This window comes from Pteropus alecto, unplaced genomic scaffold, assembly GCF_000325575.1.
Source record: "Pteropus alecto unplaced genomic scaffold, ASM32557v1 scaffold45, whole genome shotgun sequence".
Classification (NCBI taxonomy): domain Eukaryota; kingdom Metazoa; phylum Chordata; class Mammalia; order Chiroptera; family Pteropodidae; genus Pteropus; species Pteropus alecto.
The window spans coordinates 4,297,413-4,308,429 of record NW_006442491.1 but is presented as its reverse complement, the minus strand read 5'-3'; the positions used below and the strand labels follow the sequence as shown (position 1 = coordinate 4,308,429).

At 36.8% G+C, this 11,017-nt stretch overlaps 2 pseudogenes; both read left to right on the top strand.

The window, feature by feature from the left end:
- Positions 1-2,263: 2,263 nt before the first annotated feature.
- Positions 2,264-2,737, top strand: LOC102897555 (annotated as a pseudogene).
- Positions 2,738-10,622: 7,885 nt separating this feature from the next.
- Positions 10,623-10,800, top strand: LOC102897307 (annotated as a pseudogene).
- The last annotated feature ends 217 nt before the right edge of the window (positions 10,801-11,017 follow it).

The window sequence follows — 11,017 nt, the reverse complement described above, 5'->3', positions numbered from 1 at the left end:
CATCCCTTACTAAGAACAGGCTTATGAGCTTAAACAATAAGAAGAGAATAGCTACAGCAAGATGGTAATGAACATTCATTGTACATAGGGACAAATTGAGATAACAGTGACTGAAAAGGGGAAGATTCAAAGATCCAAATTCACAAAGGGGAATGGAGATAAGGCAAGCACAGAAGAAAATGGACAACCATATATATATATATATGTATGTATATATGTATATATATGTACACACACATATGTATATACATATACATGTGTGTGTGTGTGTATACATAGAACTATCCTTTACATATTCGTAATGGTAACTGCACACCAAAGATTCAGAACTGAAGTATTTAACATAAAACAAGAAAGACCAGAGGGAAAACCCACAAATCCCGCCCCCCAAAAAACAGACACACAAGGACAAGGAAGCAATGAAAACACCGAGCTACCAGAAAGCAAAAGTTAAAATGGCTATAAGACCTCCTATTTCAATAATAACCCTAAATGTAAATCGACTGAACTCACCAATAAAAAAGGCAGAGTTGCAGAATGGATCAAAAAATAAAATGAACTATACGCTGCCTCCAGGAGATACATTTCAGTTCCAAAGACAAATATAGATTCAAAGCGAAAGGGTGGAAAATGATATTCCAAGCAAATGGCATTCATAGAAAAGCGAGAGTAGCGGTATTGATATCGGACCAAATAGACTTCAAAATAAAAAAGATAAAGAAAGATACTGAGAGACATTTCACAATGATAAAGGGAATCATGCACCAAGAAGACATAACACTTATTAATATCTATTCTCCCAATCAGGGAGCCCTGAAATATGTAAAGCAATTACTAACAGAACTAAAGGGAGAAACAGACCAAAAAACTATCATACATGGAACATTCTCAAGGATTGACCACATATTGGGACACAGAGATAGCTTCAACAAATATAAGAGGGTTGAAATCATACCAACTATATTCTCTGATCATAATGCTTTGATACTAGAGATCAACTGTAAAAGGAAATCAGGAAGAACCACAAATATAAAGAGATTAAATAACATGCTGCTGAAGAATAACTGGGTCAGGGAAGAAATAAAAAGAGAGATCAAACAATACATAGAAACGTTGATAAGGGTAGTACAACATATCAAAACTTTGGGGACATGGCAAAAACGGTCATAAGAGGAAAGTTCATATCATTACAGGCTTATCTCCAAAAACAAGAATGAGCCCAAATAAACAACCTAACACTTCATCTTAAAAAACTAGAAAAGGAAGAACAAATGAGGCCTAAAATCAGCAGAAGGAAAGAAATAATCAAAATTATATGAGAAATAAGTGAAATTGAAAACAAAAAAGTAAAATATAAAAAATAAATGCAACAAAGAGCTGGTTCTTTGAGAAGATCAATAAAATTGGCAAACCTTTGGCTAGACTCACTAAAAAAAAGAAAGGACACAAATAAAATCAGGGATGAAAGAGGAGAAATTATGAGACTGACACTGCAGAAATACAAGGAATCATAGAAGAATACTATTTAAAAAATTATATAACACCAAATTCAATAACCTAGAAGAAATGGACAAGTACTTAGAAATACAATCTTCCTAGACTGAATCAAGAAAATCTGAAAAATCTAAATAGACCGATCAACGGTGTGAAAATTGAAACAATATTCTAAAACCTTCCAAAAAGTAAAAGTCCAGGACCAAATGGCTTCACCAGTGAATTCTACCAAACATTCAAAGATTTAATATTATTCTCCTCAAACTCTTCCAAAAAATCGAGGAGGAGGCAATACTTCCCAACTCATTTTATGAGGCCAATATTACTCTGATACCAAAACCTGGTAAAGATAACACTCACACACACACACACAAACTACAGACCAATATCTCTCATGAACACAGATGCAAAAATCCTAAATAAGATACTAGTGAACAAAATATAGCAACATATTAGAAAGGTTATATGCCACGACCAAGTGGGCTTCATCCCAGAGGCACAGGGATGGTTCAACATCAAATCCATTTATATTATACACCACATAAACAAATTAAAAAATAAGAATCATATGATCATATTAATAGATGCAAAAAAAGCTTTCAACAAGATACAGCATCGATTTATGATCAAAACACTTAACAAAATCAATATAGAAGGAAAGTACCTTAACATAATAAAGGCCATGTATGACAAACCCTCAGCCAACATTATACTTAAAGGTGAAAAACTAAAAACCTTTCTTCTAGCTTTTTTTCAGGCAGCTTTGAAGATGGCAGACATTCAAACCGAGTAGGACTACCAAAAGCAGCCAACCGTCTTTCAAAATAAGAAGAGTCCTTCTTTGAGAAACGGGCAGCGAGAAGCTTTCACGGTACTACAAGAACGTCGATTTGGGCTTCAAGATGCACAAGGCGGCCATCGATGGCACCTACACTGACAAGAAATGCCCTTTTGCCAGTAATGTCTCCATTCTAGGGTGCATCCTGTCTGGTGTGGTGACCAAGACGAAGATGCAGAGGATTATTGTCATCCACTGAGACTACCTCCGCTACATCTGAAAGTACAACCACTTTGAGAAATGCCACAAGAACATCTCCACGCACCTGTCTCCCTGCTTCAGAGATATCCAGATTGGCGATGTTGTCACAGTGGTGAGTGCCAGCCCTTGAGCAAGACCACACGCTTCAGTGTGCTCAAGGTCACCAAGGCTGCAGGCACCAAGAAGCAATTCCAGAAATTCTGAGACTGATACCTGCATCTTCCCAAACAAAATAAAGTTATTTTCTCAGTTGGGGGGGCAGCGGCAGGGGCGGGGGGACCTTCCCTCTAAGATCAAGAACAAGACAAGGCTGTCCACTATCACCACTCTTATTCAATATAACATTAGAGGTCCTAGTGAGTGCAATCAGGCAAGAGAAAGATATAAAAGCCATCCAAATAGGAAACAAAAAAGTCATACTGTCACTATTTGTAGATGACATGATTCTCTATTTAGAAAACCCTAAAGACTCCACAGAACACTACTAGAAACAATAAGCAAATATAGTAAAGTTTCTGGATGCAAAAATCAGTGTTAAAAAAATCCATAGCGTTCCTGTACTCTAATAATGAAGTGTCAGAAAAAGTAAAAAAATATTCCTTTTAAAATTGCAACAAAAAGAATAAAATACCTAGGAATAAATTTAATGAAATATGTGAAGGACCTATATAATGAAAACTACAAGACCCTATTAAAAGAAATCGAAGAAGATACAAGGAAATGGAAAGATTTTTCATGTTCTTGGATTGGAAGAATCAACATAGTTAAAATGACCTTATTACCTAAGCATTATACAGATTTAATGCAATCTCCATCAAAATCCCATCTGCATTTTTTAAAGAAATAGAACAAGAAATCATCAGATTTGCATGGAAGCACAAAAGACCCCAAATTGCCAAAGCCATCCTGAGAAAAAAGAACGAGGATGGAGGCATCACTCTTCTCGACTTTAAATTAAACTACAAAGTGACAATAATTAAAACGGCATAGTATTGGCAGAAAAAGAGACACGTGGACTAGTGAAATAGAATCGAGAGTCCAAAAATAAACCCATGTTTATACAGGCAAATAATTTTCGACAAAAAAGCCAAAAACATACAGTGGAGAAAGGAAAGCCTCTTCAATAAATGGGGAAAACTGGAAAGCCACTTGCAAAAGAATGAAACTAGTCTGTTGTCTATCACCACACACCAAAATTAACTCAAAATGGATTAAAGACCTGAGTATAAGACCTGAAACAATAAAATGCATACAAGAAAACATAGGAACGAAACTCAAGGACCTTGGACTTAAAGAGGATTTTATGAATTTGACCTCAAAGGCAAGGGAAATAAACAAATGGGGCTACATCAAACTAAAAAGCTTCTGCACAGCAAAAGAAACCGTCAGCAAGGTAAAGAGACAACCATCAGATGGGAAAATATATTTGCAAGCAACACCTCTAATAACCAAAATATACAAAGAACTCATACAACTCAGTAATAACAAAAAAACAAATGATCTGATCAAAAAATGGGCAGAGGACTTGAACAGACGCTTCCCCCTAGAGGATGTACAAATGGCCAACAAATATATGAAAAGATGCTCAACATCAGTAGCTATTAGGGAAACGCAAATCAAAACCACAATGAGATACCATCTCACACCTGTTAGAATAGCTGTTATCAATAGGATAAATAATAACAAATGTTGGAGAGGATGCAGAAAAAAAGGCCCCTCATAAACTACTGGTGAGACTGCAAATTGGTGCAGCTGCCATGGAAAACAGTATGAAGGTTCCTCAAAAACTAAGAATGTATCTAACATATGATCCAGCAATCCCTCTACTAGGTATTTACTCCTAAGACTCAAAAACATATATCCAAAAAGATATTTGCACATCGATGTTCATAGCAGCATTATTCACTGTGGCCAGGACATGGAAGCAATCAAAGTGTCCTATGAAATATTGCCTAAAACAGCTGTGGTACATATATACAATGGAATATTACCAGCCATAAGAAGAGATGAAATACTGCCATTTGCAACAACATGGATGGACATTGAGATAATCATGCTAAGTGGAATAAGCCAGGTGGAAAATGGGGAAATTCACATGATATCACTTGTATGTGGGATATAAACCTAAAATCAACAAACAAACAGAGAATACAAACAGAGACTTATGGATAGGGACAGTAGACTAGAGTTTACCAGAGGGTAGTAGGGGAGCGGGGAGGTAGATAGGGAAAAGGGATCAAATATGTCCTGACAGAAAGAAATCTAACTATGGGCAGTGAAGACACAATGCAAAATATACATGCCTTCTGTTGAATTGTACACCTGAAACTTAATGGATTTTGCTAACCAATGCCACCATAATAAAAATAAATTAATTTAAAAATAAAAAATAAAAATATTTCAGGTGTTCCAGTCAAGATGGTGGGGTAGGTAAATGCTGCACATGTCTCCTCCTATGACCACATTAAAACTGAAAATAAGTTATGAGACAGTCCATCTGGAGAATTATCTGAAAAATAGTTGAACGGAATCCTTATAATAAGGATACAAAGAGGAGACCACATTGAAACTGGTATGAAGGGCAGAGATGCGAAGCTGACGGATCCCACACCCATGTGCGGTAGTCGAGTATTGGGAGTGATATCTGGGCTGCAAAGGCTCCCCCAGAGGACCAAGAGGCCCCAGCCCTACATTGGGGCTCCTCAACCCCAGGTTCCAGGTCCAAAAAGAGGAGTCCCCACAAAATCTGGCTGTGAAAATCAGTGGGCCATCTGGATGCGATGGAAGGTACCTAGAAATCCAGACACCCCTTCAAAGGACCATGCACAGACTCACTCACTCACAGGCACTCACCCTGGGCTCTGGCAGCGGGACAGCACACACAATTACACAAGGGACACTCCTGGAGCACACAGTGCAGGTGATCAGGGAGATTGCGCCACCAGGTCACACAGGACACCTACTACATAAGGCCAGCTGGCTAAGATTGGAGACATAGAAGATGTACCTAAAGCATAGAAATGAACATAGAGAGAGAGCCAAAATAAAAAAACAAAGAAACATGTCCCAAATGAAAGAACAGGATTAAACTCTAGAAAAGGACTAAATGAAATGGCAGCAAGTAACCTATCAGATACAGAGTATAAAACACTGGTTTAAGGATGCTCAAAAAACTTAGGGGGTGAAGTACAAGTGAGCTCAATGATAGCATCTATGTGATAAAAACTCTCTGCAAAGTGGGAATAGAGGAAACATACCTCAACATAATAAAGGCCATGTATGACAAACCCATAGCTACCATTATACTCAACGGGGAAAAGCTAAAAGTATTTTCCTTAAGATCAGGAACAAGACAAGGATATCCACTTTCCCCATTTTTATTCATCATGATATTGGAAGTCCTAGCCACAGCAATCAGATAAGAAAAAGAAATAAAAGGCATCCAAATTATAAAAGAAGAATTAAAACTATCATATTTGCAGATGACATGACACCATATATAGAGAACCCTAAAGATTCCAACAAGTAACTCTTAAAACTGATAAATGAATTTACTAAATTCACTTACTAAAGGAGGATGATCAAATATTCAAATTGGTTGCATTTCTATACACCAATGATGAACTATCAGAGAAAACAATGTATTTACAATTGCATTAAAAAAATACCCAGGAATAAATTTAATCAAGGAAGTAAAAGACTTGTACTCAGAAAATTATGTCATTGAAGAAAGAAACTGAAGAAGATACAAATAAATGGAAACATATACAGTGCTCATGAATAGGATTAACATCATTAAAATGTCCGTACTACCCAAAGCAATCTATAGATCCAATGCAATCTTTATCAAAACACCAATGTCATTTTTCACAGAACTGGAACAAATATTCCTAAATTTTATATGAAACCATAAAAGACCCTGAATAGCCACAGCAATCTTTAGAAAGAGGAATGAAGTTGGAAGTACCATGCTACCTGATATCAAATTATACTACAAGGTTCTAGTAATCAAAACAGCATGGTACTGGCATAAAAACAAACACATAGTTCAATGAAACAGAATAGAGAGTTCATAAATAAATCCATACCTATGTTGTCATTTAATTTCTGACAAAGGAGGCAAGAATATATAATGGGATAAATACAGTCTATTCAATAAATGGTGTTGGGAAAACAGGACAGATACATGCAAAAATATGAAACTGGACCATATTCTTACAACATATACAAAAATAAACTCAAAATGAATTAAAGACTTAAATGTAAGACTTGAAACCATAAAGGTCCTAGAAGAAAACATAGGCAGTAAATTCTCTGACACTGCTCTTAGTAATATTTTTTTCTGATACACCTCCTTGGGCAAGGGAAATAAAAGAACAAACAAACAAATGGGACTACATCAAACTAAAAAGATTTGCACAGCAAAGGAAACCGTCAAAAAGATAACCGAAAACAAAAAGACAGCCTATTGACTGGGAGAAGATATTTGCCAATGATACATCTGACAAGGGGTTAATATCCAAAATTAATAAAGAGCTTATACAACTCAACACACGCACAAAAAAAAAATCCAATTAAGAATTGGGCTAAGGACCTAAATAGGCATTTCTCCAACTGTGAAAAAAGATGCTCAATGTCACGATGAGATATTATCTCACACCTGTCAGAATGGCCATCATCAATAAATCAACAAACAAGTGTTGGCTAGGATGAGAAGAAAAGGGAACCTTCATGCACGATGGGACTGCAGATTGGTACAACCACTGTGGAAAACCATTTGGATGTTTCTTAAAAAATTAAAAATAGAACTATAATATAACCCAGCAATTGCACTTCTGGGTGTTCATCCGAAGAAAACCAAAACAGTAATTTGAAAAGATATATATACCCCTATGTTCACTGCAGTGCTATTTACAATAGCCAAGATATGGAAGCAACTTAAAGAAGTGGTACATATTTATAATGAAATATTACTCGGCCATAAAAATATGAAATCTTACCAGTTGTAACATCATGATTGGACCTAGAGGGATTATACTAAGTGAAATAAATCAGAGAAAGACAAATACCATATAATTTCACTTATATGTGGAATCTAAGGAACAAAATAAATGAACAAACAAAACAAAAAAAGTCTCAGATACAAAGAACAAATTGGTGATTGCTAGATGGAAAAGGGGTTGGGGTGCTGGGTGAAAAGTACAAATTGGTAGTTACAAAATAGTCATGCAGATATCAAGTATAGCATAGGAAAAATAGTCAATAATGTTGTAATAACTATGCATAGTGCCACGTGGGTACTAGACTAATTGGGGGGATCACTTCATAAATTATATAAATATCTAACCGCTAGGCTGTACACCCGAATGTCAGCTCAGCTTGTGACAGAGTTGCAAATGCAGTGTTAGAAGACTGAGAAGATTGAGCTTCTAGTTAAGAGGATTTAAGATTGCAAGTTCTTCCAAGTAGAGGAAGGAGTTCATGAACTTAGATGCCAAGTTTATATCACTATTTTCATTTATTTGTAACTGAAACTTAGTATTTCTTTAATATTTTTTGGCTATCAATGTAGGCGACAAACCTATGTATTATCGATGAATTTTGGCAATAAAACATTAGTAAAAAAATAAAAAGTATCACATGGTATAAACCTTAAGATGCTAGAAAAAGAAAAGCAAACTAAACCCAAAACTAGAGGAGGAAGGAAATAATAAGAATTAGAGTGGAGATAAATGAAATTGAGAATAAAAACAATAGAAAAAAATCAATGGATCTAAAAGTTGTTTTTTTGAAAAAATCAACATCGACAAACCTTTAGTGAAACTAAGAAACAAAGAGAGAAGAGGCAAATAATATCAGAAATGAAAGTGGAGACATTGTTACTGAAATAAAAATAACATAAGGAAATACCACAAACAATTGTGTCTATTAAAAAAATTAGATACCCTAGATGAAAAGAACAAATTCTAGAAAAAGACGACCTACAGAAATTTCCTCAAGAATAGAAAATCTCAACAGATCTATAATGAGTAAAGAGAATCATTTAAAAAAAAAAAAGTTTACTGTGGATGTAAGGATCTCAGAGGCATAGAGATGAACAATGGGGTACTCTAGGCTACCTCAAAGCACATGGTTAGGATAATAGTAAGGAAATCAGCTTTGCCCTGAAGGAATTATATTCTTTCACTCACTCAATAGTCTGGAATGAAGAAATAATAACCTACCTGCCTGCTCCATATCCTTATCCTTAGAGCAAAGCTTGGGAAAGTAACCCCAACCCTTTTTGCCCCTGTCTTTTATGTCAAGAAAACCTTCTGAAGTTATCGTAAACGTATCTGAGAGATGAGAGTTTTGGAAGTAACTAAGAAACTCTCTTAAATTTTGTTGACCAGGGACAAGCAGAAACCTGGATCTGAGATACTCAAAATAGACAAGGGGAAAAAGCAACTGCGATGAGTTCTTGAGACTTCCTGCAGAAGGAAACTGAAGAATAATTTTAAATGATGCCCGGGATATACTTTCATGGCCCCAATGCTCAGGATGCTTGAAGCTGAGGCCCTGGCCGCCAGTTAGGGAAGTCCCTGTTACTGGATTGGGCCAGAGAGAGTCTCACCATCCACAGGAGAAGCCAGTTTCAGACTGGAATGTTTGTGCTCCTAGTGTCCTGGCTGCATAGAACTCAGAATGCAGTGACATTTAGATATAATGTTCCATAAGATGGGAGCTTCTGGAACACTATGAGCACAGATGACTTATGGGACAAACCTGGAAACCAACCACAGGGAACACCATTTGGTTAAGTCAGTGGTTGCAAGAAGAAGGAAAAGAATCCAGGAACAATTTAGGAGATGCAGTCACAGGGCTTGGTGATTGGATATGAATGGGAGAGAATAAATAACAGGGCATTGCCTTAGGACTAGTACTCACCTTAGGGACACAGTTCAGCAGTGTGAACCTCATTGTAGGTGATTTTTCTCTCCAAAATTTACCAAGGGCTTTTAATAGTTTGGTTTAACTTTTTTAACTGCAAAACCCTTAAAATACTGCTTTATGATTTTCCCCATAATAAATGCATCCCACTGACAGATTCAGTACATGCATTTGACACAAAGAAGGTGAAATCAGGCAGGAATTGTGTTTACCCCTCAGTCTCTAGTGACCTCCCTGGCTGAAAAAGTCACATACTTGCTTATATAATAATGCTATGGTTTGAGAGGTGAAGGTGGGGAATACGATGAAATTAAACACACATAACAAAACAACATAGTGCTATTTGCTCTATGCGCATTCCCTAGAGAATGGAGAAATGTGGGAATGTGAGGTTGGATGTGCTGTCATCTAACCAGGTAATCAAAATGGCACAAACACGGAAAGCACTATGTATACTGCACACTTCAATTAAATGTAAAGTCATGGTGCGTTCTTATTTCAGAACTTTGAAATGTGACATATAAGTAACATGGGAAGTAGCTTGAGTAAGAAATTTCAGTTTTTGTTAGGTCTCAGAGAGACTTTCCATTGTGCGAATAAATAGTCTTGCATTTTGCCCAGGTTGTAAGAAGGCATTGTAGGGATTCGAATAAAGGGAGGGATAGTCAAAGCCACGTATAATAACGCGAGAGGGCTAAAAGGACAAAGGTGCCTGAACCTGGCTGTAATTCTATTTATCCTCCTACGGGTGTCTTGTGATCCACTCAGCTGATAAATGTATGCATAAATTCTGTGTATGTGCTACATTCACTTTCTAAATGTCATGGCAAATTCTCGTACATGGAGGTCACGCTTTATTTCACTCTTTCTATCCCCAAAAGGCAGGCTCACACTAAATGCTCACTAAATAACTTTTGATTGGACAATTTCAATTTCCTTGTAAAAGGTGATCTTTATTTCAAAGAATTTAGGAAATTAGAGAGTAGAAGAAGCAAATGAAATGAGGTTCCTTCTTTCACAGCAGGTAATATATTTCTTGGTGTGTGGTGTAAAACCAGGATTTTTAAAATTAAGAAATAGATTTCAAATATTAATGAACAAAAATATTTATGTAAAGTAGTCTACACTTAGACATTTAGAAAACTATCTCTGGATGGCCATGATCTGCGATAACCAGCACAAGCTCGCCTGCCAGAAGAATATGAAAAAGCATAGAGATTTGGTTAAGGGAAAGCACCAAGACGACAGCTTTCTGCTGCCACCCGCACGCAGAAGGACTCAGAGATCATGCAGCAGAAGCAGAAAAGGCAAATGAGAAAAAGGAGGAACCCAAGTAGCTTTGTGGCTTCATGTCCAAGTGTCTTACTCTTTGCCTGTGTGTCTCGAGCCAGTCCTACCACACCCACGTTTCCTCCTGTAGTGCTCACAGTTTCCAGTACTGATGGCATTCCCTTTGCTCTGAGTGTGCAGTGGGTCCCTTTTGTCCTTCCTTCCTTTCAAGTAGCCTCTTTCTCCCTGGGCCACTCCTGTAGGTAGGGGGGTTACTTATCCCTT